The sequence below is a fragment of the Bombina bombina genome, chromosome 2 (genome assembly GCF_027579735.1).
Source record: "Bombina bombina isolate aBomBom1 chromosome 2, aBomBom1.pri, whole genome shotgun sequence".
In the NCBI taxonomy this organism is placed as follows: Eukaryota; Metazoa; Chordata; class Amphibia; order Anura; family Bombinatoridae; genus Bombina; species Bombina bombina.
The window spans coordinates 57,830,005-57,855,984 of NC_069500.1; the positions used below are offsets into that span (position 1 = coordinate 57,830,005).

A 25,980-nucleotide genomic window follows, 5' to 3' on the forward strand; every position below is an offset into this window, starting at 1 on the left:
TTTTGCAGCTAGCTCCCAGTAGTGCATTGCTGCTCTTGATATATGGATAGGAAGTGGAAGCTTAAAAATGCTTGATGATAAAATGCGAGTGTCTTTATCTAATATTCCACCAAATATTCAGAAACTGTGTTCATTCCATCAACCTCATACATCCCATTAAAATATTAAGTAGCTATTGGTGTTATGGAACTTTTTTTTTTTTTTTGAATAATTTTTTATTGAGGTTTTATGATACATACAAAAGAAAAAGAAAAACATACATCGCCTCATATTGCCAACAGTAAACATGTCAATATATGTAGAACAAAAACAATTGCAATACAGTGTACATATATAGGAGAGCGAGGCTAACCAAACCTCTAATTTATAATTTTTAGATCTTAATTTGACAGACTGATTAGTAGGCCACTCATGGACCCTTTTAGATATGATAAATGAATCGGTATATTAGTCTGAAGGATAGCCGCTTTTGGGCTATATGATAGTTGGGGGGAAGTAGGGAACAAATCAGCGGGTAAGCACCGCTCGGAGCATGGAAGGGGGAAAAAAAGGGGGGGGTGGAGGTATCAGAAAAAAAGTTCCTATGACACTAGTTCAGAAATAGAGTGCCTATGACATTATAAGGAGTCATGACAGAATATGTTATAGTAGGTGATATGAAAACATATAAATATATTTTGTAATAAGGAGCCGCTCTGGGCACTTTATAGTACCAGTTGAACTGTTGATTATAGAACATACTGTGTGATAAAACAAGCGGTTCTAAATATAAAGATTTAAGACTATAGGTTAGTTAGCTAATCTAGTTTCAGTAGGCAGTACACCTGAACATACTGCACATATCCTGCTATAGCAATACATATATATAAGCCCTAATTAACATCACCAGTGTATAATATAGTAGGTAAAAATGCCTACTCAAACATCACATTTTAACATGAAACTACTGTCTATATATACACCTGTAAGTATACAGACCTGTGCACATCAGGTAATAAGAAAAAATTGATGCATGCATCCGCATCACTGTTGGAAACTAATAGCATACTGGAATATGGTACATAGTTATATAGCACAGGGAAGAAAATAGAAGTGCACAAGTTAGTAACAAAGTGGAGTTTAACACAGCTTTGTATTTATCTCGAATCCTCTATGCTTGATAGCAAACACTGGGAATGTCTCCTAGGAGGGTATATTGAAGAGGACCTAATGGAAAGTCAGGGCGCATAAGAAGCTGCCCAGGATATCTATGTGTCGGACATTGATAAACCTATTGACAGTGACCTATAGCCACAGGTATCATAATCCATATATCTTATAAATAAGAAAGTAAGAGAAGCCTGATATATGCCACAAAGCAGCAGCCCATGTGAAGTAGGTCAGGCGGAGTATGTGGGGGTGGAGTTGTATATCTCAGATCATAAGACAGTATTGGTAACAAAACCCCACTTATAAGAGGCTTACCAGTATTTCAGTAGGGAAAGCAATGAACTTATAAGCAAGACAGTGGTGTATTATCCTGGCTACGAGCACCACTCTATCTAAACTAAACAGAGGGGTATAAACTTATTAGTATTGGGAAATTACACTATGCTGAGAGTTTTTAGAGCTACTCATGTCAAGCTTAGGACATTACTATGTTGCATATATAAACATGTGTATACAGCTTTCTCTAAATCTATATAAAGTTCAGCTGTACATTAAATAGACACCTAGTTCAGCCACCCTGCATACTAATGTAGTACTTTGGAATATTAGACCCTGTCCTATGTGATATAAGCATGCCTGTTAGTACAAGGGTAAAACTGTACACATCTCTAAAAAAAAAGTACGTAGTGAACTAGGCAGTAAAATAAGCTAACATCAGCTAGATAGTATCTAAACATCTCCTTTCCACTATAAAAAAGAAGGTAGTCATGCGTTGCCACATATAAGTATTAGTTAGACCACACTTTGTAATATTTGGTCTAGAGTGAGAGAGCCAATAGAAAATTTTTCTGGCGTCCTGCCATATACATCATATAATAGGCAATTCCCACAATTATAGCATGGGCAAAGAAAAATAGCATGGGGAAACATATTTTCTATATATCAAAGTATAACATATAATTATAGAACAATTAACTTTCTCAGACAGCCCCTCAAACACAGCTAAAGAGGAAAACATTTAGGATGTAAACGAAATGGAACAACTAGTCAGGTGTTTAAAGTAGCGACTAAGAGCCTTGTCATACAGAACATTATCACTAAAGTGCTAGCTCAGTCTGTGGTGTCAGACTGTTAAGTATTTATATGCGACCAAGACCCTGATATTAAGCAACAAGTCTCTGCTGCTGCTGAACTAACAGCATAGTAAACATTTAAAACAGGTCGCTATTAATGTTAACTTGTAGGGAATAGGACAGTGCAGAGAGATGTCAAACTTAAGGGGTTAGCCCAAGATTCCAACACTGGCCAGTTTACATATTCTAACGGCTCAATAATACAAAACTGTAATTGCTATAAACCCAATTGTATTAGCTGGGTACTATAACGGAGGCTAACAAAAATGGAGTTGAGAGTAAAGTCTTGCATGTCTGCAAGTGCGTGTAAAACTATGTCATGCTTTCATAATTATAATTGAGACTGTTGCAGCTAGTTAACTCGTGGAAAACAACATTAATAAAACATCCATCTCAGAACTATTTATCATATTTTTCCCCTGAAAAGTAAGATATATCTGTAGGGAAATGATGACCCAATTTATAGCATTGTCCGATGCTGAGAGTTCCATAAGAAAAAAAAAAGTCTATTCATATCACAGTCTACAACTTGAAGGGCTGTCAATCCCCAGTAAATACCTGAGTCACATAGGAGACCGGCTAGGGGTTGTGTAAATAAAAAAAAAAGAGAGAGATTAGCCGATTCCCATTCTAATATGGCGTGGCTCTGCAGTTAATGTTCCAGAAAGGGGCAGCGCACAGAGAACAGAAACCATTCTCCTTCCTACAGCAGATGCGACACAGCTCGGATGGGAAAGCCTGCACTCCACTCCAGCATGGAACATCTGGGCATCCAACAAAAGGGCTAGTTCTTTCCTTATCCGGCAAGAAATAACAGACTTCGGTAATGGGCCATGTGACACCCGCTCGTGGCAGGGTAAGTAAGCCAACTTCCATACGGCCATGTTTTCACTCAGATCGCCCGACTTCATCTGGGTCTTCTCACGCCACCCTTCAGTAACATCCTCTGGGGCCTAGGTACTGGGACAATTCCCACGAGTAGTGTGTGAGGGAGCAACTGGGGTCTGACCTGATTCGCTGCCTGTTAGAAGCAGCGGAGCTAAACTTGGCTCAACCTCCGGTCTCCATATAGAAGGGGCCTCCGCAATATCACAGCTTCCTCCAGATAGCGCCTGTACTGTACACTTGAGCTCCTCTTCTTGTGGCTCCGATAGGCAGTACAGCATTGACATTAAGTCTTCAGTTATGTTCCGGTAATGTTTCTCCAGGAGTCTCTGCATGTTCAAATCCCATGTTTGTAGAGCGTCTATAGCGGTCGACGCAGCCATATGTAAACTGTGTCCAGAAGCTCCTCGTGGCTTAGCAAAACATAAAGTTTTCGTAGAAATAGCTCAATAATGATCGATCTCTTCTTGCTTTAAATGTGGAGCAGTTAAGATTAATGCTCAGCTGAACAACAGAGTGATTTCAAGCTTTGAAATATAATTTATTTGCAATAGTTTTAGATAAAAGCCAGGAGCTTTCCAAGAGCACGTCTGGTTGCTTCAGTAGCTGGCTCCGCCTCATGGAACTTTTTTTTAATTCTTGCACATACATACTGTTACTTGTAAATACATTTCATTATTATATAATTTATGTGTGTGTCTGTATCTCTTAAAACAAGTTAGTTTAACCTCCTGTTTGATAGCACAACTGAATTGCTGTGTCGCAAAATGATGTAGGTCTAAGAAGTGTGTCACCAACATGAAAAGTTTGGAAAGCTCTGCCCTAGAATAATAGAAATTATTTATTCTGGTTTCTAAAATATTAAAGAAATGAAAATACACATCATCACTTTTCCCTCTTCCCCATTGCACCACAATAATCATTATTAAAACCACAAAAGCAGTAAACAGAATATTATAAAAACAATATTACCAGACTAAGGCATCTATTTATCCAGCCGTCAACCCCAAATACGCTGGAATTCCGCAGCATATCTGTGGCGAGCCTGATTTGCCTTAGTTATCAAACCCTACAAACCGGCAAAAGTAGAATTTAGTGACGTAACATACGATCTGCCGGACTCAGTCCAACACAGATCAATGCTTACGTCACTACAGATGTTCCGAACGCAAGTTCGGCACAATCTGACTACTTTTGGAAGTTATCAAAAGTCTACTAGGTACGCTCGGCACTATTCCGACCCAGCGTACCTGGTTTTCAATGCCATAGGAATCAATGGGAGTCTGAACGCAGCAAAAGCTCATGTTTGCTGCTGCCCGATATCCAATTGATTCCTATGGGAATGTTTACACCTAACACCCTAACATGTACCCCGAGTCTAAACACCCCTAATCTGCCCCCTTACATCGCCACCACCTACGTTATACTTATTAACCCCTAAACCGCCGCTCCAAGAGCCCGCCACCACTCTAATAAACTTATTAACCCCTAAACTGCCGCTCACAGAGCCCACCACCACATACATTATACTTATTAACCCCTAATCTGCCCCCCCTACACGGCCGCCACCTACATTATATTTATTAACCTCTAATCTGCCCCCCTACACTGCCGCCACCTACATTATATTTATTAACCCCTAATCTGCCCCCCCTACACCGCCGCCTACATTACATTTATTAACCCCTAAACCTAAGTCTAACCCTAACACCCCCTAACTTAAATATAATTTCAATAAATATAAATAAATATTCCTAGCATTAAATAAATTATTCCTATTTAAAACTAAATACTTACCTATAAAATAAACCATAAGATAGCTACAATATAACAAATAGTTACATTGTAGCTATCTTGGGGTTTATTTTTATTTTACAGGCAACTTTGTATTTATTTTAACTAGGTACAATAGTTATTAAATAGTTATTAACTATTTAATAACTTCCTAGCTAAAATAAATACAAATTTACCTGTAAAATAAAACCTAACCTAAGTTACAATTACACCTAACACTACACTATAATTAAAAAAATTCCCTAAACTAAATACAATTAAATACAATTTAAATAAATTATCTAAAGTACAAAAAAAACACTAAATTACAGAAAATAATAAAATAATTACACCAAATATAATCCCCCTAACAAAATAAAAAAGCCCCCCAAAATAATAAAAAAAGCCCTACCCTACACTAAATTAAAAATAGCCCTTAAAAGGGCCTTTTGTGGGGCATTGCCCCAAAGTAATCAGCTCTTTTACCTGTAAAAAAAATTACAACCCCCCCAACATTAAAACCCACAACCAACCCTACTCTAAAACCCACCCAATCCCCCCTTAATAAAACCTAACACTAACCCCTTGAAGATCACCCTACCTTGAGAAGTCTTTAACCAACCGGGCCAAAGTCCTCAACGAAGCCGGGCGAAGTGGTCCAGACGGGCAGAAGTCTTCATCCAAGCCGGGCAGAAGAAGTCCTCCAGACGGGCAGAAGTCTTCATCCAGGCGGCATCTTCTATCTTTATCCATCCGGCGCGGAGCGGCTCCATCTTCAAGACATCCGACGCAGAGCATCCTCTTCATCCGGAGTCTTCTTGAACAATGACGGGTCCTTTAAGTGACGTCATCCAAGATGGCATCCCTTCAATTCCGATTGGCTGATAGAATTCTATCAGCCAATCTGAGTTAAGGTAGGAAAAATCCTATTGGTTGATGCAATCAGCCAATAGGATTGAAGTTCAATCCTATTGGCTGATCTAATCAGCCAATAGGATTGAGCTTGCATTCTATTGGCTGTTCCATCCCTTGCTAGCGGCTAATCTGCAGGGGGTGGAATTGCACAAGCATTTCTAGTGAAATGTTTGTTCAATGATTTATTGATGTGCGGCGGACATGATTGCTACAGTGGATCATGTCCGTTCGCACTTTCATAAATCGGCCCCTCAGTTTAAAATGTGTGCACAGAACATAAGTGCTGAGCCAACCCCTATGGTGAAAAGGTAAAATCTTCCACTAGAAATAGTGTAGTCTAATGAATTGTAGTCCAAACATGTTTATATTCACAGTTAAAGTCAATTAATGTACAGTGTATTTCTGAAGGTTATATCCCATTCACAGTTTCACCAAATGATGCCAATGTAACTGTTTTGCAATACTTTTCTAACCAATATAGCTTCAGCCCTCTCTGGTGGACAAAGGGTTAACACATTACTGCACAAGGAAAAATCTCTCATGAATAAGGGCTGGGTTTTATCCAGTAACATTGCTGTTATTGGGAAATATGTTCTAATAACGTACTTAAAGTACTTAATTTTACACAGTCTGGTTAAATCCTGTTATACTATAAAAAATAAAGAGAACAGTTCCCTCCTGAGACAAAGATAGCTATGTAAAAATGTCCTGAATATGTATTTAGTCCGGTGCATGTGACATGTAACCTGCCAATTTCAGCTCTATTGTTAAAGCCAAAGTCACCTCTTCTAATGCGATCTATAATGATGTTGCTCAGCTGATATACATACCACAATCAATACAGGGCATGAATCTCTTCTGAAAGCTGAGCTTGATAATTATTTATTAAATTTCCTCATTAGCCCAAAATGTATAACTAATTGCAAAGCAAAACATAACAGAATATTAAAGGGACAGTCTAAACTTCCATGATTCAGATAGCACATGCAATTTTAAACAACTTTCCAATTTACTTTTATAATCAAATTTGTTTTGTTCTCTTGGTATTCTTTGTGGAAAGCTAAACCTAGGTAAACTCATATGCTAACTTCTAAGTCGTTGAAGGCTGCCTCTTATCTCAGTGCATTTTGACAGTTTTTGACAGTTCGACACAGTTCATGTGTGTCATATAGATAACATTGTGCTCACTCCCATGGCGTTAGTTAAGAGTCAGCACTGATTGGCTAAAATGCATGTCTGTCAAAAGATCTGAGATAAGGGGGCAGTCTGCAGAGGCATAGAAACAAGGTAATCACAGAGGTAAAAAGTGTATTAAAGGGATTCTGAACCCAAATTTTATTTTTAATGATTCAGATAGGGCAGGAATGTAAATCTTACGAGCCGACCCATCTTTGGTCAGCACCAGGGTAGTGTTTGCCAATTGGTGGCTAAATGTAGCCCCCCCATCAGCAAGCGTTATCCATGTCTGTTTCTAAGCCTCTGCAGACTGCCCCCTTATCTCAGTTTTTTTTACAGACTTGCATTTTAGCCAATCAGTGCTGACTCTTAACTAACTCCATGGAAATGAGCGCAATGTTATCTATATGACACACAATAACTAGCTGTGTCTAACTGATAATGCAAATAAATTCTCTAGATTCTCTATCTGAATCATGAAAAAAGACATTTGGGTTTAGTATCCCTTTAATATAACAGTGTTGGTTATGCAAAACTGGGGAATGAGTAATAAAGGGATTATCTATGTTTTTAAACATTAACAATTCTGGAGTAGACTGTCCCTTTAAGTTAAATATTTTTATATCTAAAAAAATTGTAAATATTTGTAAATATTACACATTGCAATGGATAAGGTATTTCCACTGAATGTAAAATGATGTTTAATATAATAATTGAATATACTTTAGCAGTGTTTCCTCTTATGATAAGTCAGTCTAGTACTTTTATTTGATTTACAGAATCTTTCAGCCGCAGATAAACAAAAAAAATCACTGCAAAAAAGAGCTGAGTTCAGGAAGCAGATTAAATCCCTCCTGACACAAAAATGCTTTGTTTTAAGGTTCTGTGAAAATAGTTTCTCATGTGATCGAATTCCCAAATGCTTGAGGGTGCCTTATATGCAGTGCTAGTAGCTGCCATAGCTTGGTTAAAACTTCTCTATCAAAACCTGAAAGGAATAGCAAATAGGATCTAATATTGCTCTGGAGTTTGTAAGTAAACACAATTGCCTTTTTTCACTTGTTTGATTTTTTATTTTAATATCAGTTCCGTTTTTGTGGATTACATTTTATTTGATCTATTTTCCGAAACATTTAAACACCTGAGGGAACTTCCATCTGTCTTCAAGCTTTTGGAAAAATACTGCAACTCTAACATAGATTTTTTTATCTGATAAAGAAGACTCATCATGCATTATTTGTTCTTTTTGTATAAATATAAAACATAAATATATGGGTGCTGTGCACTGAATCCTTGTGTATTCTCCAGTTAACAAGCAAGGGGAATTTGCAGGGGCATAATTATGTAATAGTAATTATATCACATATAACTGATCCAGGGTATACCTAGGGGCATTTTATGGGGGAAAGAAGTAGAGTTTGTACAACTGAAATGTAATTAGAAGCCACTGAGTTTGTTTTGGGTGAAAACCCTTATTTTGTATTTTATTTTTATAATTTTTTTGTAACCTTGCAGCATCCCTAAATAATAGGATTTAATTGTTGCATCATATGCTACCTATTATTCCTCAACAATAGGGTGTTGATTGTAGTTGGCAATCATTTTAATGGTTTGTGAATAATGCAGCTTTACAGTGAAGTGAAGCAAAACTATATAAGAGCAGTTTGGACATGTTTTTTGCAATAGTACAACAACTTTGTGTTTATTATCTAGAGATTATTAGCTTACTGAGGTCCTGAATAACTATGATCTTTTTTATTAGTATTTCATTACATCTTTGTGGGATGTCACAGATTTTTATTTTTTTTTAAATAGTTTACTAATTTTTTTTTTAATTTCTACAAAATTTACTATTACATTTATATGGGAATTTTTTAGCAACATCTTGATACAGAGAACAACGATTGAAACAAAAATAAGAGAATGCAAAACCATCCGTAAGACTGATAGTCTATGACTAAGCTTCACATTATGGCCAAAACATGTGGACACCTGACCATCACACCTATTGGAGCCTGCTGGAAATTCCATAACTATGGATATTAATATGGAAGCAACCCCCCTCCACCTTGCAGCTATTATGGCCATAACTCTTCTGCGAAGGCTTTTTGCAGATTCTGGATTGTGTCTGTGGGAATTTGTGCCTATTCAGCCAAAAGAGCATTGCTGAGGTCAGGCCACTGGTGTTAGACAAGGTCACAATGGACTTCCAATTCCTCTCTGTGAGTTTGTATGGTCTAGCACTTTGTGGCTAAGCTGTTGTTGCTCCTATATGTTTCTACTTCCCATTAATAACACCTACAGTTAATCTATAAGGGCAGAAGTTTCACAAACTGACTTGTGGCTAAGTTGGCATCCAATGAAAATGTCATGTGTAAAGTCACTGAGACCCATTGTACTGTCAATGTTGGCTTATATAGATTTCATGAGTATGTGCTGGATCTTATGCACCTGGTAACAATGGATGTGGCTGAAACACGTGAAGTTAATAATTAGTGGGGGAGACCACATACTTTTGGCCCCACATTTTCTTTCACAATTCAGATAAAGGATTTTTTAAATTTTTTTTTATAATTTTTATTAACCAACAAAAGGCGCATTTATACAGTAATGCAGGATAAAGCAGAACATAAGAGACGTCATTATCTGCAGACATTATTGCAAAGTTGCAGGGCAGAATGTCATACAGAGCAAAATGTCACAAAGTAGAGTCAGCAAAACAAACATCTTTTATATAAGTGTGTTTAAGATTCATTCAGAGTCTGTTATTATGGGTTAGAAATTTGACACCCATATTAGCTATAACCAATATCCCATACATACCTATTGTTGAAATTTTTCTTATTTTAGCAAAAACAAAAATACCTTAAAACAAAACAAAAAAACAGTACATAGGCAAAACATTTTGGAGACGCAACTCTGCATTGATAAGAAGCTTGGACAATAGTCAGGAGGCGCAACTCTCCTGTTACACGGAATAAGCTAAAGAAATACCTCAGGTAGGAGTCCCAGCTCAACATCGGTACGCATATATTGGAGATTTTCAACCTATTTGGGTCCCACTAGATATCTTTTTTTGCAGTGGAGTGGAAAAGAAAGAAAGAAGAAGAAAAAAAAAAGAGGAAAAGGGGGAGGTGATATCTATATAGAGATACTTGAGAAACTTCTATTTTCCCTTACCTCATTTCTCTCTCTCCTCTCCCCCCTACAATGGTCTAGCTTCTCTATGGCTTAAAATAAATGTAAATAAAAACAAATGTACAAGATAATAGAATAAAATAAGCCTTTAGTGTATATCACCACAAGTTGTCTGCTACAAGCCAAGAGAATGTCTGCTTGCAAACCACTTGATCCTTCCTGCAGTTTTAGCATAAACGGAAAGCCCTTTGGTCTTGAGGAAGCACAGACACTCCAAGATGTTAGTATTTGTGTCGGCAGTAACTGTGGACTTGTTTAAGAACCTCATGTTGTTCTCTATCATTCCACTGCTTATGTTGTTTGGGATTAGAACTATTATGTTGGGGTCTAGCCCCCTGTCTATCATAATTGTGATAGTAATTAGTTTGATTATCTCCTAGTGCATGGTATCTATTGCTAGTGGGAAGAGATACATGCTGATGAGGAAATTATTTCTTAGTATTACTAATGTAATTATGCTTATTATTAGAGTGATAGGTTGTGTAATTACAATTGGAGTAATTACCCTCTGGTTGTGCCTGGAATTCTTGATAGGAGAATATCTAGCATTCTAAACGTACAAATGATTCCCAGAAATCAGTGATAGGCAAGGTGTCCGTGACTAGCCCTTGCAGTGTCCGCCACAACCTTAGTATATATGTATTTCTGATGAAATAAAAGGAATAAAAAAAATATGTAGTGTAAATAAAGTTAGTGGCTTGTCAAGAGACTGCTAGAGATATTGGGTGATAAGCTATGGAATAAATAAAGCGTGAGTGAAATACTGGATGTGTATCTGCAGCTGTATAATAACACCCAGCTCTATACAAAGACACAGTAGTGACACTGGCACATGTGTATAGCCAGACAAGGGCTGGTTATATGGTCAGTGGTATCTGCATCAGTATAATAACACCCAGCATTATATAATGACACAGTAGTGACTCTGGCACATTGGTATAGCCAGAGGAAGGCTGGTTATAGAATGAGTGGTATCTGCATCAGTATAATAACACCCGCTATATAATGACACAGTAGTGACACTGGCACATTGGTATAGCCAGAGGAGGGCTGGTTTTATAATCAGTGGTATGTGCATCAGTATAATAACACCAAGCACTATATAATGACACAGTAGTGACACTGGCACATTGGTATAGTCAGAGGAGGGCTGGTTTTATAATCAGTGGTATCTGCATCACTATAATAACACCAAGCACTATATAATGACACAGTAGTGACACTGGCACATGGGTATAGCCAGAGGAGAGCTGGTTATATAATCAGTGGTATTTGCATCAGTATAATAACACCCAGCACTATATAATGACACAGTAGTGACACTGGCACATTGGTATAGCCAGAGGAGGGCTGGTTTTATAATCAGTGGTATCTGCATCAGTATAATAACACCAAGCACTATATAATGACACAGTAGTGACACTGGCACATGGGTATAGCCAGAGGAGTGCTGGTTATAGGATCAGTGGTATCTGCATCAGTATAATAACACCAAGCACTATATAATGACACAGTAGTGACACTGGCACATTGGTATAGCCAGAGAAGGGCTGGTTATAGAATCAGTGGTATCTGCATCAGTATAATAACACCCAGCACTATATAATGACACAGTAGTGACACTGGCTCATGGGTATAGCCAGAGGAGAACTGGTTATAGAATCAGTGGTATTTGCATCACATAATAACACCAAATACTATAAAATAATGTTTTTAATTTCAAATGTACCTTGGTGTCCTTCACTAAGGTCTGTACTTTGGAAAATGTCAGCCAGAGCCTTTGTCTGTTCCTAACCCTGCCCAGAATCATGATGAAATCATACTTTATTGTGATGTTGGTTTTTATTATTATCATGTGGATTTTTATTTTTGTTTTTATTGTTTCCATATCTATTATGATATGTTCTTTTCTGATTATAAAAAGATGTAGATTTATTTTGAGGTTTATTCTCATCTGGTGTTGGGTCTACATACATTTTGGCAGATCATTCATAATTACCATTCTCCCTATTAGTATTATTGGCCTTTTTCTCTTTCTTATATGTGAAAACCTTGTTATTTTTACATATAAGAAAGAGAAAAGGGTCAATAATACTAATAGGGAGAATGGTAATTATGAAAGATCTACCAATGAGCAGGCGGTGTTACCCCCTCGGCTTGCCGAGGTTTCTTACCTAAGTTGAGCTTACAACTACTTGACGCCGATATTACCACATATACTTTGCTCAGCACAAAAAAAATCAGGAACTTTTGAACTTCAAAACTGACTGAACACACAGTTGGGAACTATGTAACACTAAAAGAAAGTGGCGACTATGGCAGACGCAGATCTATCAACACATCTTAGCTCGCATTTTGAACAAGTTGATAAGCTTATGAGTATGCTCATGGAAAGAACTTCATACGATATCCTGCTCAACACTGCCCAAAACTACAAAGAGTACCGAGAAGCAAGGAACTCAAAATGGCGCTCTGAAAAATGTGCACACCTCAGAAATAGTTACACAGCAACAAGAGCATACAGAGTGTAGCCATTCTACTCCTGCATCAGGAAATTCGGACACCGCTATGGAGCTACCTCTAAAACGTCTCAACCTACTTGATATTACATCTGATTCCAGAGAAAGGCGGCGACACACAGGAGATCCCTGCTCAGACATGACACCATCGGTGTACAGCAGCAGACTCCCTCCGGACTTTCAGCGACAGGATCATACAGAGCACAGTCTTATTTTCTCTACACCAGAACAATTAGATACCGCTATGGAGTTGTTTCTCAATCCCATCAATTCGCTAGACAACATCACAGGCACCAGAGAAAAGCAGTTACATGCAGGAGATCCCTGCTTAAACACCAGGAGACTACTGGTAAGCTGCAATAGGCCTTTATTGGATATGCAAACAAGCCAGAACTTAAAGCTGAGTAAGTTTTTGGGGGAGCTAGAGGGGTTCTCCCTACTAGTTAAGATTACTAATTTGCTAAGCCACCTGTCATACTCCATTCTCCTGACTGGCAGACAAAGCGACCTTGAGTTGAACACATCAGACTCGGCAAGTATAGTCTGATTATAAATGTGGTGCTACAGCATTCTGTCATACCAGAGACGGTGCTTGCTCAAATGAACTGGCCTAATACTATCCTAATAATAGCGTCATTGACTTTTATAGGTGCTGGTCTGTGTGCTCAGTCAAAAACAGGGGACTAATCTTGTCTAATCTTCACAACCGAGTTACAACATCATAATACAACTATAGCTGATTTTAGTAAAAGGCTTTGACCCTGTTTGATTGTGTATACTTAGTTTTTAAACTGTTTTTTGTTGCCATATATCTTTCTCCCTTACCATGCAGTGATAGCTGATATCTTATCATGATAACTTGGCAACCCTTCTTTTCTCAAATCTAAATATTCCCTTTGCAGCCTGCGGCCAGGACCGCAGGGGAGAGGATAGTTGAAAACATATACTTGAGGGGTCGCCTTTTTCTCTACATAGTTCTAAAACAAGATTATTGAATCGTAGTTTTATGTGTTCCCCTTTCTCTGTGTACCAAAGTTTATCGATGTTTAAAACCAAATGTTTAAACCATTTCATATTTTTAGCCCTTAGGCAACTGATAGCACAAGGTGTTAAGTATATTCCATGTTTCTTATAACACTCACTGATGACTCACCCTAGGTCTTTAGTTCTTTTTTTTTTAAGTATTTTTGGATTATTCAACTTTACTATTGTATATCTTATTTCAATAAGTAACCCCACATAACATTCAATTTTGCTTTCTCTAAGGACCCAAGAGAGGCCCATTAAGACAATAGGGGAAAGATAAAGGTTTATAAAATATTTTTCGTACTTTTTAAGCAATGGATATTATGGGGCCTATCTATCAAGCTCCGAATCTATCTATCACAAAGACCGCTGCTCAATAACCTGTCCGCCTGCTCTGAGCAGGCGGACAGACATCGCTAGAAATCAACCCGATCGAGTATGATCGGGTTGATTGACACCCCCTGCTGGCGGCACATTGGCCGCGAGTCTGCAGGGGGCGGTCGTTGCACCAGCAGCTCTTGTGAGCTGCTCGTGCAATGCTGAATACGGCGAGCGTATTGCTCGCCGTATTCAGCGAGGTCTGGCGGACCTGATCCGCACTGTTGGCTTGTTATTTGACTTGTGGACTTTTTATTATTTTTTGCTATGAATAAAGGTGTGATTATTTTTGCATTTCTCGTCTCAGTCTGATTCCGGGCAGCCTGACAACGATTTCATCATGATTCTTGGAATCATTTGTACATTCAGAATGCTAGATATTCTCCTATCAAGGATTCCAGGAACAACCAGAGGAGTAATTACTCCAATGGTAATTATACAAAGTATCACTCTAATGATGAGCATAATTACAGTAGTTATAATAAGAAATAATTTCCTCATCAGCATGTATCTCTTCCAACTAGCAATAGATACCATGCACTGGAAGACAATCAAACTAATTCCTATCACAATTATGATAGACAGGGGGCTAGACCCCGACATAATAGTTCTAATCCCAAACAACATAAGCAGTGGAATGATAGAGAACAACATGAGGTTCTTAAACAAGTCCACAGTTACTGCCGACACGAATACTAACATATTGGGGGTCTATTTATCAAAGCGTCAATCTCAGTGCATTTGTCAGCGTCAATACGCTCGCCAGACATCGCTGATGCTGATCTGAATACGATCCCCTTATTTATCAAATATTGTAAGCTGTCAAAAACACGCTCATCAAGTACGGTGCGATTAGCATTGGACTGTTGTTAACTAACAGTCATCAATGTCGCGGTTATTCAGGTTTTTCCCAATTTTATACCATTTCATTACTGTCCATGAACAAGCACATTTCTCTAAAGCTAATCTTTTATTTTTCATATGTTAATGTACAAGAAATAGCTACATTTATACCTCAACAAACAATATCTTTTATATAATACTTTCACATAAATTAATGTGTATTTGGATTTCTAGAAGTCATGATATGCTTTTATCTCATATTTTTTTTATATAAATTATTATTAATGCTATAATTTGTACATATATCTTTGCACATACTTGTGTGTATATATATATATATATATATATATATATATATATATATATATATATATAAAACAAACAGAGTATTACAGCGCTATGAACCTAGAAAGTCCCAATCAGTAAAAATGTGTACCAGTACTGTCCTATGTGTATAGGTCTCCCTTTCTTTCTTCCAATGAAGAAATTTAGCAAACATTGCACAAGAGTCTTGGGACATTGATTGACATTTTACCACTTAAACCGGTCATATGCGGTTTTTTAAAGAGACTTTTTAATGTTACAATTATGCATGAGATGCTAAATTAAAGCACACTTTTATTCAAGATCTCTGTGGTGTGTGATACCCATTCTTTCTCCCTCCATACACGCTTGACAAAGGATTTCCTCCAAGACAAACTTTGCAGCCACCTTTCAAAGTGGTTAATCTTCTGCTGGGGAGGTGAGGATTGCATTCAAGGAGAGAAATAGAAGTTTCAAGCACAAGGGGATCGGATTGCCTTGCCTAGTGGATATTCACTACTCAGAGTCTTATCTATACCTCATAAGGTTGAGGTGAAAACACGTGAGTTTGCATTTGTCACTGCACTACTAAAATTATAATAAGTGTCTTGATATACTACACCAGGAGGTTTCTTTTGCTGTGCGCCCCTCCCTCTTCTGTTCCAGAATATATATATATATAGTATGTGTGTGTTATGTCAGAAATCTCTTGCAAGCACATGATGTCCCTAAATTCCTTTTTTTGTTCTAAACAATGTTGTCTTTCATATTTCTGTGTTTATTATTTAAAAAATGTATTATTAAATTTATTATTATTCTGACCAGAAATAATTGCAAATATAACATGTAATCAGGAATATCATATGTATTTATTTGCAAACAATATATATTTTAAGAGCTGGGACAGTTTTCTCTCTGTACCTGTGTAACCCCTCCTGATTGCAATCTAGTTTTATAAACCACCTCTTCACAGGTGTTAGAAAATGGGCTGGCATATAAGATGACATTTCTTACCGAAAAAGAAATTCAAGAGAAGGAAGAAATACACTGAAAATAACATGAAAATAACAAGAGGTGATTTTAATTTCTGCTGTATCTGAATCATGACAGTTTAATGTTAAGTGGGCTATCCCTTTGAGCGTACAGTTTAAGATTATATTGAATCAAACATCAATTCGAATTTTAAAATCCTTGTCTAAAATATTACACTGTGTGTCCTAATGTCAGCATCAATGCTTATCTTTAATTCTAAATTCACATATACATACTTTCAAAATATAATACACAATGTAACAAATGGCACAAGTTCTGATAAGAAATCAAATAACACAAGTATCGAGCAATTTGATTTGTTAGTGATTGTTTAAAATGTATATTTGAATCAGATTGGCTGATGTCATAAATCATGTGATTATGCATATTCCAATCAAAAGTGGTAGAAAAATTCACTAGTGTGTGGGTTGTTTTGGAGTTTGCATCATAATTGGTGCGAAAAGTGTTGTTTCAAATTAGGGGCCAAGTGGAGAGTGGGACTTGTATTACATGGCTTAAACAAAAAATATAAAAGGAAGTTAGCTATATTATGTTGTGTATTTCATTTTTATGTCTATATATATTAGTGCGACAAGTTTGGGGCAAAACTTTTCAACAAATTTGTAGAAATAATATTGTCCCCTTGCTTTGTAATGAGAGACAAATTTGTAGCATAATCCATAAGTAGTAGTGTATTTTTCATTTTTATCCCTATATCTACTAGTGCACCAAAAAGGGAGCAATAATATTGTTTGATTTAGAAAGGGTATACAATTTTAATAGAGTTTCTAATTTACTGTTATTATGTAATATACTTCATTCTCTTGCAGCATCGAACATAAGCTTTCTGTGTTTTCAGACTCCCACATCTGTAATGACGCAAGCGTCAGATTGAGATCGCGGGATCATATATTACATCACAAATTTCAACATTTGCCGATCTTGACACTTTGATAACTATGGCGGATCAATCTTGCAAAAAATACGATGCAGAATTCAAGCGTATTTTCAGTTGACGCTTTGATAAATAGACCCCTTTGAGTGTCTCCGCTTCCCTGAGACCAAAGGGCTTTCCGTTTATGCTAAGTCTGCAGGAAGGATCAAGCAGTTTGCAAGCAGACAACTTGTGCTGATATACACTAAAGGCTTATTTTATTCTTTTATCTTGTACGTTTGATTTTATTTGCGCATTGTGATTTATATATTAAATACTTTTACTCTTATAGTGGTTGCGCTCTTCTCTTCTTTTGTTTTTCAAGTTTCCCTTGAGAGGTGGATCACAGTCTTCTCTGTGTTATTGGAGCAGCACCCACTGGTAACACTACCTGAGGCCACTTCTTTGGAGTTCAAACATTACTCCTTTGGAAAAAACATTCCATATACATCAGCTGTAAGGTGTTAGTTTCAGGGGGGGAGTTTCAGGTCAGGCCGAAGCCGTGGGCCCACTGTACCACCTGAAGCAGATGTAGATTATCTGATAAGGATATCCTTAGAACAGACTCAGACCACGCAGCAATGATCCAAAAACTATTCATCTTTATTGAACAGTGCAAGCATGTCTTATAGACTTCAGTAACAGCATATAGGGTTAAGGTTATGACCGTGACATTTTACACAGTTAAACACAGTGGGATTCTGGAAATTTACTAGCTCATAAACAATATCTGAACAACATTATATAGTCATAATAAGCCATGCATCTGTGAAGACAACAAGGTCGTTTGACCATCTTATTGAGATAATACTCTCCTGGGCCTAGGTCTAGGAACATTTACAAGGTTAGCTTGCTTTGCAGAATAAAATAACAAGCATGGGGGGGCGGGTCCGAACACCGACCAAGATGGCTGCTTTTCACTGAGGCTGAATTCTGGAGCTGAGGGAACCGTTGCCTAACGCTTCACAAGCATCTGACTCAAGCTCTAAACTACAAGGGTATTATAGTTTAATATACAGAGAACGGATACATATGTTTTTTAACTTTGAATTCCAGCCAGGCAGACTGGAATAAGTGAGGTGCACAGCGGAGGCCTAGCAATAGACCTGACTCCGCATTTACCCTCCCTGAATCCTGATATGTCAGGAATAACAGCCGTATGAGCTGTCTTGCTTTAGGTTAAATACAGTGAGAATTCCCAGAACACTGTAATAACTTTGAACACTCGCCCATTTACTGAACATAAGCTGCAACTTCTTATGGTCGCACTACAGGACACCGCTAATATGGAGGCAGTTGATAGATGGGAAACTTCCATAAAACAGGCGATTGCCGAACACCTTGAAGAGTTGGAACATGACATGTCCTTACTCTTATTGCGCCACAAGATCACAGCCAAACTACCTCTGCTGGATTGTAGCACAGCTATAGTCCCTGAGCTGGAAAAAGAGAAATATGGTGACTCACATTCCAACTCGAGAGGAAATGGTAAGGAGAAACCTGAACTCCCGACAGATGACACCTCTACTGTGAGCCAAACAAGCAACTTGCCTGAACAGATGTGTTGGGCAGTCAGAGAAAGTACAGAGGGCTCTATGGGCAATCGGACTGCACTAGCTTTTCCACGCGAGCTCCGTGAAGCTAAGAGGCCCCTACAGGTCCATTTTGTCAAAGGCAGCCTTCCTTCCCTGCAACGTCTTCCAGATGATAATAGTTCTGTGAAAATTGGCACGGGAGAACAAGTAGCTGTGGGTATTTATCTATCACACCCTACAACAATGGAGCCTGCTGAACATACCGAGTGGAGGGAAGTCAGGTTACTGTGTTTTTTCCAGCCCGCGGAGCCTCTCCTGAATCGCGGATCTGATCCCCCCAAGCTCTCAGCTTCCCTGAAGAGCATAAGTGGAGCCGTGGATGGCAGATTGCGACTATATGGTGCTTACATGGGACTTCACCTATGGAGAGTCGGTGTGAGGTAAGACAATCCTCTTTTAATCGCCACTACAGCTTGCCATACCCTATTCCCTTACTAAGACTCATTACGAAGCTGTCTTGCTAACAGAAGATTTCTCAGGAGACCTGACAGTCTGCATTTTAAGATCAAGACTGTTTTTGAGTCCAATGCCTAAACTGAGCGGTACTGGTATGATATATGGGGAGTGATTTGTTGTGCATCTGGAAGTGTACATTATACCTATACCCTTCTTAATTCACCAATTCTGTTATGTCTATGTAGGCACTGTTTGTTTCTCATAAGTGCCCTGTATACTGTACTGTTTTAGATGGCTTAGCATTCATGCCTGTGTTCCTACTGTGTTAGAAGTGCGCACCAATATCCCAAGCTAATTTACCATTGGTTAGAAATAAGCCCTACATACAGGACTTTAGTTTATATTTGGTACTCTGATTTTCAAAATAATTTTATGACCCTATATTTTTTGATTACTTAGAAGGCACAACACTACAAAACACCAGAGCTTCTCCCGTTTTTGTTGCTTCACATTGCGGGTTATTGTTTAAGGTAACTGGTTATAGGGGGTCTACCTAGCAACTTCTTGTTCTGTCGTTATGTTTTAAATGTTTAATAATACTCCGGGGCCTAGTTATCAAGCCGTCAACCTCAAATACGCTTGAATTCCGCAGCGTATTTGTGGCGATGCTGATACGCCTTAGTTATCAAAGGCTCGAGACCGGCAAAAGTAGAATTTTGTGACGTAAGCATCGATCCGCCGGACTCAGTCCGACACAGATCGATTCTTACGTCACTCCAGATGTTCCGCACACAAGTGCGGCACATTCTCACTACTTTTGCTAGTTATCAAAAAACTAGCAGGTACGCTCGGCACTTTTACGGCCCAGCGTACCTGGTTTTCAAACCGCCACCCCTGGATGCGGCGGATCCCATAGGAATCAATGGGAGTCTGACCATAGCGAAAGTACAAGTTCGCTGCTTACAGACATCCCATTGATTCCTATGGGAACTGTCTACACCTAACACCCTAACATGTACCCCGAGTCTAAACACCTCTAATCTGTCCCCCCCTACACCGCCGCAACTAAATAAAGTTATTACCCCCTAAACCGCCGCTCCCGGAGCCCACCGCAAGCTACTCTATACATATTAACCCCTAAACCGCCGCTTCCGGAGCCCACCGCAACTATAATAAATGTATTAACCCCTAAACCGCCGCTCACTGAACCCGCCGCAACCTATATTAAATGTATTAACCCCTATCCTGCCCCCCCTACACCGTCGCCACCTATAATAAATTTAATAACCCCTAATCTGCCCCCCTACACCGTCGCCACCTATAATAAATTTATTAACCCCTATCCTGCCCCCCACTACACCGCCGCCACTGTAATAAAATTATTAACCCCTAAACCTAAGTCTAACCCTAACCCTAACGCCCCCCTAACTTAAATATTAATTAAATAAATCTAAATAAATTAACTCTTATTAACTAAATGAATCCTATTTAAAACGAAATACTTACCTTTAAAATATACCCTAATATAGCTACAATATAAATAATAATTATATTCTAGCTATCTTAGGATTTATTTTTATTTTACAGGTACCTTTCAATTTATTTTAACTAGGTACAATAGCTATTAAATAGTTATTAACTGTTTAATAGCTATCTAGTAAAAAAAACCTGAAATTTACCTGTAAAATAAATCCTAACCTAAGTTACAATTACACCTAACACTACACTATACTTTAATAAATTATTCCTATTTAAAAATAAATACTTACCTGTAAAATAAACCCTAAGATAGCTACAATATAATTAATAATTATATTGTAGCTTTCTTAGGATTTATATTTATTTTACAGGTAACTTTGTATTTATTTTAGCTAGTTAAAATAGTTATTAAATAGTTATTAACTATTTAATAACTACCTAGCTAAAAGAAATACAAAATTACCTGTAAAATAAATCCAAACCTAAGTTACAATTAAACCTAAAACTACACTATCATTAAATTAATTAAATAAACTACCTACAAATAACTACAATTAAATACAATTACATAAACTAACTAAAGTACAAAAAATAAAAAAAGCTAAGTTACAAAAAATAAAAAAATAAGTTACAAACATGTTAAAAATATTACAATTTTAAGCTACTTACACCTAATCTAAGCCACCTAATAAAATAACAAACCCCCCCAAAATAAAAAAATGCCCTACCCTATTCTAAATTAAATAAAGTTCAAAGCTCTTTTACCTTACCAGCCCTTAAAAGGGCCTTTTGTGGGGCATGCCCCAAAGAAAACAGCTCTTTTGCCTGTAAAAGAAAAATACAACCCCCCCCAACATTAAAACCCACCACCCACATATCCCTAATCTAACCCAAACCCCCCTTACAAAAACCTAACACTAATCCCCTGAAGATCATCCTACCTTGTCTTCACTCAGCCGACCAGCGATGGAACCGAAGTGGACATCCGGAGCGGAAGAAGTTAATCCTCCAAGCGGCGCTGAAGAAATCTTCCATCCGATGAAGTCATCATCCAGGCGGCGCTGAAGAAAAGTCTTCGATCCGGCCGATGTCATCTTCAAAGAGGCGCTGAAGAGATCTTCTATCCGGGCGATGTCATCTTCCAAGCCGGGTCTTGAATCTTCCTTCCGCCGACGCGGAACCTCCTTCTTCACCGACGGACTGCGACGAATGAAGGCTCCTTTAAGGGACGTCATCCAAGATGGCGTCCCCTCAATTCCGATTGGCTGATAGGATTCTATCAGCCAATCGGAATTAAGGTAGGAAAAATCTGATTGGCTGATGGAATCAGCCAATCAGATTCAAGTTCAATCCGATTGGCTGATCCAATCAGCCAATCAGATTGAGCTTGCATTCTATTGGCTGATCAGAACAGCCAATAGAATGCGAGCTCAATCTGATTGGCTGATTCCATCAGCCAATCAGATTTTTCCTACCTTAATTCCGATTGGCTGATAGAATCCTATCAGCCAATCGGAATTGAGGGGATGCCATCTTGGATGACGTCCCTTAAAAGAGCCTTCATTCGTCGTAGTCCGTCGGTGAAGAAGGAGGTTCCGCGTCGGCGGAAGGAAGATTCAAGACCCGGCTTGGAAGATGACATCGCCCGGATAGAAGATCTCTTCAGCGCCTCTTTGAAGATGACATCGGCCGGATCGAAGACTTTTCTTCAGCGCCGCCTGGATGATGACTTCATCGGATGGAAGATTTCTTCAGCGCCGATTGGAGGATTAACTTCTTCCGCTCCGGATGTCCACTTCGGTTCCATCGCTGGTCGGCTGAGTGAAGACAAGGTAGGATGATCTTCAGGGGATTAGTGTTAGGTTTTTGTAAGGGGGGTTTGGGTTAGATTAGGGGTATGTGGGTGGTGGGTTTTAATGTTGGGGGGGGTTGTATTTTTCTTTTACAGGCAAAAGAGCTGTTTTCTTTGGGGCATGCCCCCACAAATGGCCCTTTTAAGGGCTGGTAAGGTAAAAGAGCTTTGAACTTTATTTAATTTATAATAGGGTAGGGCATTTTTTTATTTTGGGGGGGTTTGTTATTTTATTAGGGGGCTTAGATTAGGTGTAAGTAGCTTAAAATTGTTGTAATATTTTTAACATGTTTGTAACTTATTTTTTTATTTTTTGTAACTTAGCTTTTTTTATTTTTTGTACTTTAGTTAGTTTATGTAATTGTATTTAATTGTTGTTATTTGTAGGTAGTTTATTTAATTAATTTAATGATAGTGTAGTATTAGGTTTAATTGTAACTTAGGTTAGGATTTATTTTACAGGTAATTTTGTATTTCTTTTAGCTAGGTAGTTATTAAATAGTTAATAACTATTTAATAACTATTCTAACTAGCTAAAATAAATACAAAGTTACCTGTAAAATAAATATAAATCCGAAGATAGCTACAATATAATTATTAATTATATTGTAGCTATCTTAGGGTTTATTTTACAGGTAAGTATTTATTTTTAAATAGGAATAATTTATTAAAGTATAGTGTAGTGTTAGGTGTAATTGTAACTTAGGCTAGGATTTATTTTACAGCTAAATTTCAGTTTATTTTAGCTAGGTAAGCTATTAAATAGTTAATAACTATTTAATAGCTATTGTACATAGTAAAAATAAATTGAAAGGTACCTGTAAAATAAAAATAAATCCTAAGATAGCTAGAATATAATTATTATTTATATTGTAGCTATATTAGGGTTTATTTTAAAGGTAAGTATTTAGTATTAAATAGGATTCATTTAGTTAATAATAAAAATATTATTTAGATTTATTTAATTAATATTTAAGTTAGGGGGGCGTTAGGGTTAGGGTTAGACTTAGGTTTAGGGGTTAATAATTTTATTACAGTGGCGGCGGCGTAGTGGGGGGCAGGATAGGGCTTAATAAATTTATTATAGGTGGCGAAGGTGTAGGTGAGGCAGATTAGGGGTTAATAAATTTATTATAGGTGGCGACGGTGTAGGGGAGGCAGATTAGGGGTTAATAAATTTATTATAGGTGACGACGGTGTAGGGGGGGCAGGATAGGGGTTAATAGGTTTAATATAGGTTGCGGCGGGTTCAGGGAGCGGCGGTTTAGGGGTTAAACTATTTATTTAGTTGCGGAGAGGTGCGGGATCAGCAGGATAGGGGTTAATAACTTTATAATAGAGGGCGACGGTGTAGGGGGGGCAGGATAGGGGTTACTAGGTATACTGTAGGTGGCAGCGGTGTCCGGGAGCGGCGGTTTAGGGGTTAATACATTTATAAGACTTGCGGCCGGGTCTAGGAGCGGCGGTTTAGGTGTTAATACATTTATAAGAGTTGCAGCAGGGTCTAGGAGCGGCGGTTTAGGGGTTAGTAACTTTATTGAGTTGCGGGAGGCTCCGGGGGCGCCGGTATAGGGATAGAACAGTGTAGTTTAGTGTGAGTGCTTAGTGACAGGCTAGCAATAAAGCTGGGAAAAAGCCGAAGGGCAGCGAGATCGGATGAGTGATAACTGTCACAGTCCGCTGCTCATCGCCCCGCGGCTTTTTGACAGCTTTATTTGATAACTTAGGCGTATTTTTTCAGGTCCGCGGCGGCGATGTGAGGCGAGCTTAGGCTGGCGTATTGGGCCGGCGAAGCCAGAAAAGTAGACGGCTTGATAACTACCCCCCTCCATGTGCAAACCCTGTTTAGAGGTGCTGAATAACAACCTCACAGTTAACCCTAGTGCTAATACGCTGATATAGATGATTATAATGGCCAGCAATGTTCAGATGGAGGAACAAATAATGTGCTATTACTGAGCATCTCATTTATAGCTCTCAATGTTTGCCTGCCAAAAGTTTATGTGTATGTTTAGGGCAGTCTTGATCCATATGTGCCTGTTATTTTGTTATAATATATACTTTAATAATACCAAGCCCAAGAGTGGCTATGGATCAATTTACCTCCATCAAATGTTACTGTTTTATTAAGGTCCAAGAGTGACCTACTATTACCAAAGGAGTATTATATAATTGGAAAAATTAGGTTATTATCTTTGTCCACTTAACTTTTGAATATTATGTATCCAAAACTGTACATTATTCTATCAATGTGAACGTTATCGCAAGGTCTGTAATCTTTAAGTTTTGTCAATTTTGCTAATAATGTTTATGTATTTATTTGCCTCAATAAAAATATCTGAAAAAAAAAAAAATAACAAGCATGTATTTCTCACTACAGAATAACCCATTATAATAAAGTTTAATCATTACAAGATGGTTGCAAAAGACAAAATGGCGCTACTTACGCTAACAATAATTCCTAATATCAGTTTATGCAGAAATTCACTCACCCACAGGTGTGACATTTTTTAACTGTTTTTCTATATACAGATCGGTTTATGACTTTATGACCTTGTTCACTTTTAGCATTTTATGTTTTAAATATTTTCACGCTGTAGTTGGGAAGCGCAGCCTATATCCATTTCTTTCTTTTTTTTTAAATGTATGGCAAAAATCACATGGGTTACCAGATTCCCAATAGTACTATCTCCGAGTTTCTAAAGGGATAGATCAATTGATCAATTTCGCCAGGAGATAATATTTTAATAAATGGGGCCCATTTCTTGAAGAAAACGGTTATATCCCAGTCTGAGTTCATATCTGTATTGAATTGTTTAATAATGCATTGTTTTTCAAGTAATTTTTGATTTTCGTTAAAATGGAAATTCCACTTTTAAAATATTAAATTTCTCACTACTAAGATTATAATGTTGACGTAAGTGAATTTCCCCTTTAAGGAAAATTATTCTTGAACGTGTAGGATCCACGGATTGATCTTCAGTACCTTTGTGGCCCAATAGTTTACCTTTGACCATAGCTGTCTTATCTTGGGGCAAGCCCACAGCATATGTAGTAGGTCAGCTCCTAATAAAACACATTTCTGACATTTATTAAAGTTAGAATTATGCAATTTATACCCTTTTAATGGTATATAATATGTTTGGTTTAGCAATTTTAGGTGGGATTCTCGCCATGATGCAGCAAGAGATTGAGTTATTAGGTGTCAGGGTGCCAGGAATCAGACTGAGACGAGAAGTGCAAAAATAATCACACCTTTATTAATAGCAAAAAATAATAAAAAGTCCACAAGTCAAATAACAAGCCAGGAATCAAACCCAGAGCTGGTAGTCAGACGAGCCGAGTCAGGAGCCAAAGCGAGTAGTCAGACGAGCCGGAATCAGGAACAAGGAGA

At 37.9% G+C, this 25,980-nt stretch overlaps 1 protein-coding gene across 1 annotated transcript in view; it reads left to right on the forward strand.

The window, feature by feature from the left end:
- The first annotated feature begins 7,987 nt into the window (after positions 1-7,987).
- Positions 7,988-25,980, forward strand: part of SLC14A1 (solute carrier family 14 member 1 (Kidd blood group)) — a 102,256-nt gene continuing 84,263 nt past the window's right edge. Inside the window, exon 1 of the mRNA XM_053701062.1 lies at positions 7,988-8,062. The gene's annotated coding sequence lies outside the window, so the exon portion shown is untranslated. The remainder of the gene's footprint in view (positions 8,063-25,980) is intronic.